Genomic DNA, 14,428 nt, shown 5'->3' with positions numbered 1-14,428 from the left:
TTAACAGCAGCATTTTCCTTTGGAAGAAGCAGGGCATCTAGTAACTCATTTACAAAAAATGCATTTTTCATTTTTGGCCCTGCAGAAGTCAACCTGATTCTCTCCCAAAAGTTTCTGAACTCATGAACCACTCCACAAGCATATATTTAGTAACTGTACACAGTAACAGTCTTTCCCTGTGCTAGCTTGCAAACTTCAGTAATAGCTACTAATTCAGCAACTTGAGCTGAAACATTTCACTGCAATTGTCCAGTCAGTAATACGTGATCAATACTACAGACCGCAAAAGCAGCTGTCAGTTGTCCATCTTCCCTTCTGATGCGTGATCCATTGACGAACAAAATTAAGTCAGGGTTCTGCAAAGGAGTATCTTGGAGATCATGTCAACGAGGAATCACATTAACAACAAAAACACAATCCTGAAGTTCACCTTCATCAGCAGTATGGATAAGAGAAGCTCAGTTAGGGGGAGGGCATCTAATAATTTGCAAAGAAGGATTATTAAGGAAAGCTTGCTCATATTTGGAAAGTTTAGGGGCAGAACGATATTGTGTTTTAGTCTTTAATAACACAAGACCCAGAGTGAATGCCACTGCCATATCAACTAACCAGCCAGTTGCGGCTACAGCTTTAAGGCAAGGGGGAAGTGTGGCTGCTACTTGGATCAAGATTTGTATGGTAATAAGCAACTGGTCTAAAGCCATCATTTCTTTTCTGCACTAGTAATCCTAATGCTATCTTGTTGGGTTCACAACCGAAAAGAAAGAATACCTTAGAATAGTCTGGTAGTCCTAATTATTTAAAGTAAGTGATTTTAACTCTGTAAAAGCTTGTTCATTGCATGGTTGCCATGGAAGGGGCTCGGGGGGGGGGGTCCTTTTTCAGTAGTTGTAGTAAAGGTTTAATTATTTCATCATAGTTTGGATATCCACTTCTACAATATCCTGCTAAACCAAGAAATGCTTGTAAGTTGTGTGAGTAGGCAAAACTGCTCTACAATTTGTAGCATGCTACAGGCCACCCTCACAAACTCAGGAACCCCACACAGCCTTCCTGAAGACACTGGAGGGTATAAATGTATCTCCAAACACCATTATATTGGGTGACTTCAACTACCTGAATATAGACTGGGAACATTACTCAAGCCCCAACTTTCTAGCCCAAAGGTTCCTGGAGTTCATAAATTCAAATGCCATGGAACAACTAGTCACCGTTCCCGCAAGAGGAGAAAATATACTAGATCTCATCATCACAAACATGGGGACAAAATGCTCCACACCAGAAGTATATCCCTCATTGGTGAGGTCAGATCACAAACTTATCTCACTAGAAATCCACATCCCGCCCCCACCCCAAACAAAAAAGACCACAGTGAAGAACTTCTCTAAAGCAAACTTCACACTACTCAAGACTGGTGTGGTATCCTTCAAGGCCCCCGAGCCAGTGGAAACCACAACCCAAGCTGCGGAAGCCCTTACAAATGCCTTCTACGAACACCTCCAGGACTGCATGGATCAGGCAATCCCTAATAAAACCAAGACTCTTTCCACCAAGGGCAAACGTCCAGTCTGGTGGACCCCAGCCATAAACAAACTTTACAATAAGAGGAGAAAGCTGTTACATGATAGAGCAAAATCCATAAAAGAGAAGACACCCTTGATCATTATTAGTAAAAAAATACGAGCACTCATAAAATCATCCAAGGCCAAATTTGAGAGAAAAATTGCAATAGATTCAAAACGCAGTCATAAGGCGTTCTTCAGCTATGTTAGAAACCTGGGTGGAAACTCCCAGATATGCGCAGAATTAGTCCAAAATGATACAAAAATCACTGAACCCACAGACATTGCCAACATACTGGCAGACAGGTTCAGTACAAACTTCACCCCGCTCTCCCCCCCAAAAGGAGAGATAACTATCCCAGCGGAGTGTAGCCTCCCAGACATCTCTAATGCACAGGTGAAAGCTGCTTTCTCTAAAGCTAAAAACACAGCATCAGATAAAAACACAGCATCAGTGGGACCGGATGGTGTCCCCGGCTGTGTGCTACACGAACTCAACGAGGAACTAAACCCGCATATAAGGCAGCTGTTTAATCTTGGCCTTAACACAGGATACGTGCCCAAGGAGTGGCGTACGGCAACTGTGGTCCCACTCCACAAAGGCGGTACCTCTACGGACCCTGGAAATTACCGCCCCATAAGCTTAACAAGCCTGGTCTGCAAAGCTATGGAGAGGATCATAATGGAACTCCTAAACAAAGACATAGGTGACTTGCAGACATTGGACCCGACCCAGTTTGGCTTTGTCAAGGGCAGATCATGCCTTTTGAACTTGGTCGACTTCTTCGAAACAGTCACCAAGGCCATTGATGAGGGAAAGGCAGTCCATACAGCCTACCTAGACCTCGCAAAAGCTTTCGACACAATACCCCTCTCTGGTATTATAGGGAAACCTACCAGCTTAAATGTAAACCCATATGTCACAAGATGGGTTGCAAACTGGCTAAAGGACAGAACCCACAGGGTTAGAGTTGCTGGCGCCATGTCAGACTCCAAGCCGGTCACAAGTGGGGTCCCACAGGGCTCAGTCCTTGGCCCCCTGTTGTTCAGCATCTACTTCTCAGAAGTACAGGCAAACATAGGGGGACTATGGCTGACAAAGTTTGCAGATGACTGCAAACTGGGCGCCATAGTGGAAAGTACATCGGACACAGATATCCCTCAGAGGGGTCTCACGGAAACTGATAACTGGTGCCAGAGCCATGGCCTGAAGTTAAATGCCAAAAAATGTATAGTCATACCCTTCGGGAAAAACAAGGTAACCCCAAGCTACCATATAGGTGGCAATCCATTAAGCACAGAAGAGGTTATCAGGGATCTGGGGACCCAGGTTGACAGTGGCCTTTCTTTTGACACTCACATTGCTAAAGTGGTTAGAAAGACCTTCTACATTGCCCACCTGATCATGAAGGGATTCACATCCAGATCAAGTGAGGTCATTGTTCCCCTGTACTCTTCACTTATCAGACAAATGATCGAGTACAATGCTCCATTCGGGATGTATCTCACCCGACACCTGCAGCAATTGGAGAGACCCCAAAAGTTCCTCACCAAAAGGATAAAGGGACTCCAAAATCTGTCATATGCTGCCAGACTGAAGAAACTCCAACTCTATTCAGTCGCATACCGCCTGCTCAGAGGTGACCTGTGCCTGACATACAAGGCCATGTCCAACCCGGAATTAATGGACATGCTCCACCTCAAAAATCCAAATCTACCAGATCCACTAGAGCAAGCGACTTAAACCTTAGCACGGATATAAATAGGACATGCTGGAGGGATAGATTTGTCACCCAGAGACTCCCTATGCTGTGGAATAAAATCCCGGTCCATGTGAGGCAGAGCACCTTGCTGGCTCTGTTCAAGAGAAATCTTGACCGGTGGATGGGAGATCGTAGGTTTACCCCGGGAATCATCTCTGTGTCACTGCTGGGCAGAGGCACAACAAACTAATGGGCACAGTATTTTTTAACATAAGGGGTGGCGTAAGCCACAAAACTTTGGGCTAGGCTTATAAATGCCTTAGGGCAGATAGCCTAGTATGAACCTATGAACCTAGTAGGTCTCAGTGCTGTCATAGCTGCAGTGTGAGAGGGTAAAATGTGTCTTGCATTTTCAGAGATTAGATGTCTTAAATACTGGACTTATGGTTGCCAAAGCTGAAGTTTAGATTGGTTTACTTTAAATCCTAACTCGGCTAGTCTAGTTAACAAGAAAACGGTATCATTTGACAGTCATCTCAAGAATTGGATGCTATGAGAAGATCTACGTACTGTACTAAGGCAGACCCACAAGGTAACTGTATTTTATCTAACTACTTTTTCATTTTACTCGAAAATAAGGTGGACTTCTGTGGTGGTGCAGCGGTAGCGTTGTTGCCTCACAGCAAGAGGTTCTCCCGTTCGATTCTCGGCTTGGGTTGGGTGTGCCTTCTGTGTGGAGTCTGCATGTCCTCCTCGCGGTCGAGTGGGCGTTCAAAAGACATGCGTTGAATGGGCGTACCTTCGTTGAAGGTTGGTCGTCAGGCTGGCAACTCGACACCATAAAAACCAACTGTCAATCATTAGCGGACCGGAGTACTGCTGTGGCGACCCCTAACCGGGAAAAAGCCAAAAAAACAACATTCTACATATCCTTGGGTAAGCACGCCCATATGTATTGCTGTCCTCTATATGTTAACACAAACAAATACTGACTATCAAAGTGTATTAGAATAGAAAAGAAAGCTGAGGAAATATTAGTAATTGAAAGGGTGGTAGCAGAAGGGGGAATTTAGCCAAGAATAGTTTATGGGTTAGGTACAATGGGAAAAGCAGATGTAACTACTGCATTCAAAACTCTTAGATCTTGGACAAATCTGAAAGTCTTTGCCAGGTTTCATTATTGGCAAAATGGGTGTATTACAAAGATTCCTAGTAAGAATAAGTATGCCTTGTTCAGCAATGCTGAAATAACTGGTTCACTTCCTGCTGCTTCTCCTGCAGAAAGAGGATATTGTGCTACCATGGACAGAGGTTCATGAGGTTTTAAAGTAATCTGTAATGGTGTAGCATTTCTAATAAGTTCTGTCTCATTTTCATGGATTATAAACAGGAACAAAGCACCAGTTCATACAACGAAGATGCAAACTATTTATTGGGCTGATACAAACTCCAAAAGCAAGCAACAAATCCAACAGTACGCAGTGTATCACACATCAAACGTTTCGTCACTCCTTCATCAGACAATGCATAAAACACACATTTACCCATAAATCCATTATTTAAATACAATTACTATTACAAATCTACCAATCACCAAGTTAAATTAATTAATGAATCAAATCTTATGTTATTGTATTTGGATTTGTTGCTTGCTTTTGGAGTTTGTATCAGCCCAATAAATAGTTTGCATCTTCGTTGTATGAACTGGTGCTTTGTTCCTGTTTATAAGTACTTTCAGCACCTTCCTTTGAATTTGGTTTTCATTTTCATGGATTGTCCATAACTGTGAAGGAACTGTATTTAGTAATTCTACATCTGATGGTTGTACAGGTTCTGTGTCCGTAAGGAATGTAGAGCATTTCCTCATCCAAATCTGCATCACTGGAGCTTCATTAGGAACATTTAAATATATCCCATCCAGTGTACAGAATATTGCAACTTGCAGAGAAGATCTCTACCGGAAAGATTAATGGATGCAGAGGTTCCAACAAGAAATGCATGTTGGCCTGTCAATGTTCCCAACTGAATAGGAACTGAAACTGTCTGTGCATAGTCTACCCCAACTCCTTGCATCGAGTTGTGGACAAAGGGAGATTCTTGGCCACGGAAGCATTTAACATTGATCTAGTACCTCCAGTATCTATTAAAAATGGAATATTGTTGTCTTGAACTTTAATGTTAACAATAGGTCCTTTCTGTTGTGCAGGAATAAAAGGAAATAACTGTGATTTCCTGTTCATGGCTATCCTATTCATCTTGTTGCTAAGCTGGTGTCTGCCAAGAAGTATTCCCTGTAGGAGGTTGTTGCCTCACATTTTGGACATTTTGCTGACTTCACGGTAGCAGCTGATCGTAAAATGGATTGTTAGCATTGGCGGGGCTACTGGCCCTCCAATGACCATTTTATCTGCAATTAAAACATGAGTTTATATTTGATCTGTGTCCCTGTCCTTGTGAATTTGGGGTATTATTAAAATTCTGAGGAAATGGTCCTTGATTTTGAGAAAATCTAAATTTGTTGTGTTGTCTCCCTCTTCCTCCTCTATTTATGATAAACTGTTGGAGCTGTAAGTTTAATAACTTTTCTTGTTGCTCCTCTTGTCCCTCTTGTTTTTCTTGAATAAGGGTGTCTGATAAATGGTGAACCTGATAACAAGCTCATGAAGCCCCAAACGTGGCCAGGTTAAGCAAATGTTTTTAGTTGGTCTGGAATTGGCAGGGGGGGGGGGCAATAAAACATTGACAAAAGCAGCTGAGAGACCACTTGCTTCTGGACCTTTGGTAAGTTCTGTATAACCTGAGATGGCTTCAAAGGCATTGTGTCATACTCCGTGAATAAGATTCAATAGACACATCCTCTCTCTCTGTGACTGCAGCCAGAATAAAAGTTTTAAATATAGTTAATAATAATAATCAAAGAACATGAAAATACTGAATATATATTCACAGTAAACCACAGAGTTCAAATCACAGGAAATATTGAAAAGAACATTGAAGGACAGACTCAGACAAATAAAGAAAAACAATATCTAAACTAAGTTACACTATGTTCCTGACTGAATCTAAGAGAATTTTACTGTTCCCTAGTTAAGTTACTTGGGCAAGGCAAGATGAAATACGGGAGTAGTCTTTCTAGTCAGGCCCCAAACAGAATACTCTGTATTCTGAGATTACTTCCTGTGAAATATAATATCCAAGATGACTTTCAGAATGACCTCGTCTAGTCACCAGACTCTAGGTTCCTGCATCATCTCCTTTTGAAGTTTGAGACAGGACTTCAGCAGACTGCTACAATATACATATAGAGCTTTTATGGCAATACCTGGAGCCAGAAACATTTCCAGCATCTCCCCCCTTCTTTACAAAAGCTAACAGATAATGGTTGCTCCCAGACCTACTGGCTTCAGCCCTGCTTAGCACTGTGGAGTGCCATTTAATGATTTAACAGCTCATTTACATTTCCCTTATTCTTCTTAAAATAAGTCTGCTGGTTAACCATTGCTGTGCCAGTGTCCTCTGAAACATATACATTTAATTCAGTTACAATAATACATGCACATTTCTCTTCATTTCAGCAGGGTGCACTGTTGATACATTGTAACACATTTAACACAAGCAGAGCTCATAAATACATTTTCAGCTCAAGCATCTTTACAGATCAGGTTGATTTATACTAATGGCATGTAATTATTTATAAAATTCCAGCTGTTTGTGCTGACACAAGTCTTGCATTTACAGCCCTACTTTTACCTGGCATGGCTGGCAATACTTCCTATTGTCACAAGCCTAACAAGGATTCTAGAGCACTGGACAGAATTGGGAAGCGCATTTACACCTTGGCCACCTTTGTGCTGAGGTCGTTGAACTACCTGGCTGAATTTACCTGGCTTCGGAGAGATCTGATCAAGGAGCTCTCAGTTTCTCTGAGTCCATACCTGTGGAGGAATTTTTAAAGTTTCTCCCAAGCTGACCACTCTATCGTCCGCCGCCAGCTCATCTATGAGGGTGATCTCCCATACCACGGAGGGTACCTTGCGAGCAGCTGGTTTAGAACTTTCCCTAAGGACACATGCCTGGATGGGGCTATGTGATTTTTGTGGAGCCTTTTTAAGGCATCATTCATTTTTGGGCCATCAGTTCCAGATGCACTCACCCACAGCAAAAAAGGACAGAAAGACCCTTTCTACTGTTGGAATCAAAGTTTCTACCCCCCCCCCGAGGTCCTTCTTTAGGAACCAAAGTGGAGGCAAGAAAATGTAGTTTTGCAAATCCCAAGGGCCTTTCCAGGACCTGTGCGGGCAACCCTCCTCCAGGGGTAGAGGGAGAGGGTTTGATGGTAGACAGCGCCCTAGAGGCAGAGGGATCTGCAGAACCAGGGCTTTAGTGAATCCTTTCCCGATAAACCCTACCAGTGCTCTTGAAGTGATGCCTGACTGTCCATCTCTGGAGGCAGTCCATGGGTGACTAGATTTTCACCCAAAAGCCTGGTCCCAGTTGACTCAAAACCATTGGGTGTTAAGCATAATATCCAGAGGCTGTTGCATTCCCTTTTCTGTCCCCCCCTCCCCCAACTCCAAAAGCCTTCCCGATGTGCTACCCAGTCGAAGGGAGCAGGCAGCACAGGAAGTTCAACAACTGTTGCTAAAAAGAGTCGTCTAAGAGTTCCCAGCCAAACAAAAAGAATTCGGAACCTACTCCCACTTCTTTTTGGTACCGAAAATGTCAGGGGATCTAAGACCCATCCTGGATCTAAGCAAGATGAATGATATGTAAAGAAGTCGAGGTTCCGAATGGTTATGGTTCAGTCTATACTGCCAGTGTTACACAAGGACAGCTGGATGTGCTCAGTAGATCTCAAGGACGTGTACTATCCCATCAAAATAGACAGGCAGTCCAGGAGATATCTGGGTTTCCGGCTGGAAGCCAGTCATTGCTAGTTCAGAGCACTGCCCTTTTTTAAACCACCACAGCCCCTTCGGTTGTTCACCAAATGCATTGCAGTGGTAGCAGCTCACTTTGAGGCTCGGAAGATTCCAGGTGTTTCCATACTTGGACAATTGGCTCCTGACAGCTCCCACAAGGCATCAACTAATTTAAGCCAAGGGTTACTTAATCCATTTATCACATTCTCTGGGCATCACCATAAACATGAGCAAATCCAACCTGACTGGTACAAATCCTAGAATTTATAGGTAAACTGCTCAACACAAGGGATCAGGTAGCTGCTGTTCCTTTACACCGTGCAACCACTCTGAGAAATCAGATGCAAAAATTGTTATCCCAACAGGTTCTATTTTATTAATTATTTATTTATTTATTTTACATTTGTTAACTGGAGTAGTCTGGCTGAGCTTTTGGCTCATTTTCAGCAGAGACCCGGGGAGAAAAGCTCCTCATGACTAGAATACAATTTGTTACTACTATGTTACTGAAATTTAATAATCGGCTATAGGATCTTCCAAGCAGAGACCTGGAGAGAAAAAAGCTCCTCGGGCAATTCAATTATACAGAGAATTAACAATTGGCATATGTGAGTTGTTGCAAACAAGGTTTTAAATAAGTAGCAGAAGAAAATGTGACTCGTTACAATATCATTGCTTAGAGCAAAATGAGTTAATAGTTAGGCAGATGCTTATTTAAAGTGGGTAGGATCTAGTTGTATAGGAGTTTGGAAACAAGAAAGTAGGAATGGCTAGTAGGAGATGTAGGGGAGGTAGAGTATAGGAGACAGACTAGACAGGTAGGTTTGTTTTGAGACTGTAAGAATTAAGAGTGGTTGGAGATAGAGGAAGGGAAGGGGTAGAAGAGGCAGGGCAATAGTGTTAGAGATACATTGAGTGAGGTGGTGTAATAGGTGAAAGGATGGTGGTTGGCTACAGTGGCAAGACCACTTTGTTTTTAGGTATTTCTTTGTGGCTAATTTGAAACTTTTGCTATGCTGGATGGATTTTATTTCCAAGGGGAGTTGGTTCCAGGATGTAGCTGGGTTATAGTTATGGAGAAGGCAGCCTATTTTGGTTTTGGGTTTGTAGATGTTTAATAATTCTTGATTTGAGCTGTGTAGTGTCCTAGCAGGGGAATATTTGGATATGATAGTGGAGAGGCTGGGGCAGAAGGAGGGTAGATAGAGGATAGAGCGGATGATTTGTAGTTGGTATAGTTAAAGCAGCTGAGGGATTTTTAGCCATCTAGTTGCTGTAGTGCTAAGCAGTGGTGTGACTTGTAGGCTTGCTTAGCTGCAAATCTGGCAATCTTATTATAGGTAGTTTCAAGCTTGGAAATAAGTGTAGAATTTAGGTTTGTGAATATGTGGCAGCTGTACAGGTGTGTTGAGAGTAAAAGCCAGTTTGTGAATATGTGGCAGCTGTACAGGTGTGTTGGGAGTAAAAGCCTGGGAGAGAGTTATTCGGGCAGTATTAAGGTATTTTTTGCTACGGAAAAGATGTCTTAAGTTTCTGATGAGTTATTTTTACAGAGTTAGTAATATGGAGAGCAAACTTAAGCTGATCATCTATTGTAACACCTAACAATTTAGTACTAGATTCAGCTGAGATGATAGTTTTGTTGCAGGATAAGATGGTAAATGTACTTTTTGAGTGTGGTGATGTTTTTAGGGAGGAAGAGTAGGAGCTTAGTGTTTTTTTTTTTTTTTTGGATTAAGTATTAGTTTATCACTAAACCAAGTCTCAGTGGTGTGGAAGGATGCCTGGGTAGTTGAATGGAGGTCAGTTGGGTTGTCAGCAATGGTTATAACAGTTGTCATCAGCATATTGCACAAGAGAAGACTGGGGACAAGAGGAGTAGAGCAAGATGGTGAAAATATTAGAGTAGTGGTCCAAGTTTGGACCCTTGGGGGACTCCCATTTGTACAGTGAGAGGGGAGGATAGTGCAGACAGCCATTTAACTGATTGATGGTGGGTAGAGAGATAGCTGGAGAACCAGGAGATAGTAGGGGGAGAGAAATGTAAGTTAGTGAGTTTATCTAGGAGTGGGTGAGAGGCAGTGTCAAAGGCTTTAGAAAGGTCAAGGAATAGGCAAAAGACAAGTTTATTGTTATCACGATCTAGGGAGACTGTGTTGATGAATAATATGAGTGCAGTAGTTGTACTATGCATGGGACGGAAACCATGTTGTGTGTGTGTGAGAAGGTTTTCCTGGTGAAGATAATGCATTACCTGCTTGTGAATGCATTTCTCTAGGATTTTTGAGAGTGGAGAGAGTATGGCAATTGATCTGAAGTTGGATATGTCTGAGGAGTTGCCCCCTTTGTGAATGGGTAGAGTAAAGAAATTATTCCATACAGTGGGGGCATAGGATTCAGAAATGGATCGGTTGATCAAGATGGATACAGGATAGGAAAGAGGTTCAGAAGCAATCTGCAGGAAGTAAGAGGGTAGCTTGTCAACAGATGGGGAGCAGGGTTTAATGACTTTACATTGTTAGTTGATACTGCTTTTAGAGAGAAGGATTTAGGAGGGTTTGGAAGATGTATAGAGTTTGTGGGGGTGCTAGTGTTTCTGGGGGGGGTTATTATGGAGGTTATTGAGTTTATAAAATGATTGTTAAATTTGTTGACTATGTCTTCAGGTGTTGCATTGGGACATGGTTTAGGATTGGAAAGGTTTCCTGGATGAAGAGTCTGTTTGAGTAGAGGGAAGATTGGCATAGAAGTTTATTTTGTCATAATGGGTGATTTTTTTTATTTTATTTCTGAGTTCTTTATATTTCTGAAGAAGAGAAGGGGTCCTAGTTTTAGTCCACATTTTCCAAATCCTATCCCGATCTTTCATGAGGGTTCTGGTAGATTTAGTGAGCCAGGGAGCAGTATTAGATTTGATTCTTAATTGTGTGAAGAGGAGCAAGGAGTTAAGAATATTTAGGAATGTAGTGTTGAAGGAGTGGACAGTTTTTTCTAAAGGAAGAGTGGTGAGGTAAGACCAGTTAATTTTGGAGAGTTGGTGAATAAAGGAGTTAGGACAGAAATGAGAAAGTGAGTGGATGGTAATAAATTTGTTAGATTTGGTAAGGTGAGGAGTATGTCTGGTAACTGTTATAGGGCAGTGGTCGCTGAGGCCATTTGGAAGGGTTTGGGAGTTGTGATAGTTTTGAGGGTGGGAGACCAATATCAAGTCTAGAAGAGAGTTAGGTAGGTGAGATTTATTAATGTAGGTTGGAGTTGTGATTAGCTGCTCAAACTCATGTAGGCTTATACAGGAAGTAGTGTTGGGAGCTTGTATTGTAAGCCAATCAATATTTATATCTCCCAGTATAATTATTTCATTGTGGATGGTATGTGAGAGGTGAGAGAGGAGGTTCTCATGTATATTAATATTGTCAACAGGGGGAATATAGATTGCTGCAACAGGTTCTCCCACTTGATTGGTCTTACTAAGCCCTAGGATCCATGTCAGCAGCTATTCTATTAGTTACGCTAGCCAGGTTCTTCATGTGGGTTCTTCAGTGGACATTAGCGACCCAATGGTACATCCTCTTTCAGCCGCTGTCCCTTCACATCAGGTTGACTCCTATTTGTAAACGTCACCTCTATTGGTGGATACAGTCGGACAATTTCTAGGCAGACCACTCTTGAACAACCCCCTATAGCCACTGTGACCACAGACACCTCCCAGTTTGGGTGTGGGGGAGGTGTTAAAATGGGAAGATGGTCCAAGACATGTGGTCTCCTACAGAGACCAGGTTGCATATCAGTGTCCTAGAGATTAGAGCAGTCCTCCTAATGTTGCACGCCTTTCAGGACGATTTCCCTTTAGGGACTATTGCAGTACACACTGACAACATATCTGTTGTCTGGTACATCAGTGAACAAGGAGGACCCCTTCTTACCCCTTGTGCAGGGAGGCTACAGGGGTGTGAGAGTGGGTGAAATCTTCACTTCAGCCTTCTAGTTGCAAAGCATATCCCGGAGAAAACCAATGATTTAGTGGACAGTCTCAGCAGATCGCTCCTGGCTTCACATGAGTGGTCCCTCAGTCAGTCAGTGGTGGACATGATCTTCAGCCTTTGGGGTTTGCCTCTCCCCTTAACAACAAATGCAGCAAGTTCTTTACTCTGATCCTTCCTTTGGGGGAGTCCATGAGGGATGCAGTAGTCCACGATTGGCCCCTGGGTCTCCTGTATGCTTACTGTCCTCTTCCGCTCATCCCAAAGTTTCTTCAGAAGGCAAGCAGGTTGAAGAGCTCAGTCATCCTCATTGCCCCCTTTTGGCCTTGTCAGGTGTGGTTCCCCTTCCTATAGTCTCATTTGAAATATCCTCCTTGGATTCTGGAATGAAGTCGGGAACTCCTGTCTCACCCATCAGGGTTGCAGCATCCAAATCTTTATGCCCTCAAACTGACCACTTTGTTTCTCCACTTCTGACCCTAGTGAGACAGTCCAGGCTTAATTCCCTGGTCTGAAAAATTCTTCTAGCCTCTCAAAAGGTTCCACCAAAAAAGTCTACACCAGTAAGTGGAGGAGATTTGTTGTTTGGGCCATGAGCAGAAACATTGACCCTTTTCAACATCATTTTCTGACATTTTGTTTCTTAGTACCCTATTCAAGGAAGGTGCTTGCTTCTCAACTATTAAGCTTCAGTTAGCTGCTATTTCCATTTTTCATGTTGCAAGTCAATCCATTTCTCTGTTAACTTGTAGGCTATGTAAATTCTTCAAGAAAGGTGTTTTCTTATTAAGGCATCCAATCAAGATACCATCTCCTCCTTGGGACCTCACTCTTGTGATGCAGGCTTTGACCCAGGTACCTTTTGAACCAGCAGGAAGTTGCGACATGAAGTTTTTGTCTTGGAAGACGGTCCTTTTTGTGGCTATAACTTCCGCCAAGAAGATTTCTGAACTACAAGCTTAATCATCCAAGCCTCCTTACATAGTTTTTCATAAGACAGAGTGCCTTTGCACTCCAATCCTTCCTTTATGCCCAATGTAGCCACCAAGAACAATATCAGTCAATCTATCCAGTTACCAGTGTTCATTACAAATTTCTGTAATAAAGGGGAGTATGTTCTCCATCTTCTAGACGTTCATAGACAACTTCCTGTATTGTTTTACCTGTACAGGTAAAAATGAAGTCTGGTCAGCTCTTTGTAGCTTTCTCATCTAATAGCTTTGGACAAGTGGTGTCTAAAATTACTTCGGCTAAGTGGATATCTGGCTGTCCAAAGGATTGGCATTAGCTAGGCCTCCCTGGACACATTCCACCAGAGCTATGGCTACTTCTTCAGCTTTCCATTTTAGAACCTCCATTAATATTTGTGTGGCAGCGACTTGGTCTCACAGTCACACCTTCACACCTTCATATTGCACTACAAGTTTGGATATCTCATCCATGAGCAGGGCCTCCTTTGGTTTGATGATGCTCTGGCATATCCTTCCATTAGGGCCACCTGGGATCTATGTATCTGGGGACTGTGACGTTGTTGTGAGGGGGAATGAGGAAGACTACACCAGATTAAAAGGTTATGTCTTACCATAACTTGGCATCTGTGTTTTCCTTCATTCCTCCTCACTTTCCCACCCAAACATTACCCTGTCTTTGTTCTAGAGGAACCTGAATTATGAAGGGACTCCTAGGTCCCATGTTTGAGCCTCTTCTGCCATTCCTTGTTGTATGGTGATGGATGTATGAAATCAACAACATTCCCCTGTCTTTGTTCTAGAGGAACCTGCATTATGTAGGGACTCCTAGGTCCCATGTTTGAGCCTCTTCTGCCATTCCTTGTTGTATGGTGATGGATGTATGAAATCAACAAACTCGATCTGAGGTATTTGGGTGGATATAGGGCATTATGGGTAAGAGGGAAGAGCTTGTGAGTCTGATCCAAGTCTGTGGAATGTGGCCGAGCTGGATCTGAGACCCTATCATGAGAAGGAAGGAAGGAAGACCATACATATGCCAAGTTAAGGTAAGACATAATTATTAGTTATGTACTTGCCATAACTTGATATCTGTGCTGTCATCTTTCTTTCCTCCTCACGAATGGGTTACAGATAGGTCATCGGATCTGACTCAGCCATGTTTCTTCAGATCGGGATCCAAGTCTTGCTCCTCCCACTACCCACAATGCCCTGCACTCTAACCAACCTCTTCAGATTGAGTTTGCTGCCCATAGATAACAAAGAACAAAAGATAGAATTTTAAAATATATA

At 42.6% G+C, this 14,428-nt stretch overlaps 1 protein-coding gene across 1 annotated transcript in view; it reads left to right on the top strand.

Annotated features, from left to right (window-relative positions):
* Positions 1–14,428, top strand: part of ZGRF1 (zinc finger GRF-type containing 1) — a 2,981,513-nt gene that overhangs the window by 16,437 nt on the left and 2,950,648 nt on the right. The window lies entirely within an intron of this gene.

This window comes from Protopterus annectens, chromosome 2.part0, assembly GCF_019279795.1.
Source record: "Protopterus annectens isolate FY-2018-M chromosome 2.part0, PAN1.0, whole genome shotgun sequence".
NCBI classification, from domain to species: Eukaryota; Metazoa; Chordata; order Ceratodontiformes; family Protopteridae; genus Protopterus; species Protopterus annectens.
The sequence above is the reverse complement of the archived record's forward strand: the minus strand, read 5'-3'. Positions and strand labels throughout refer to the sequence as shown.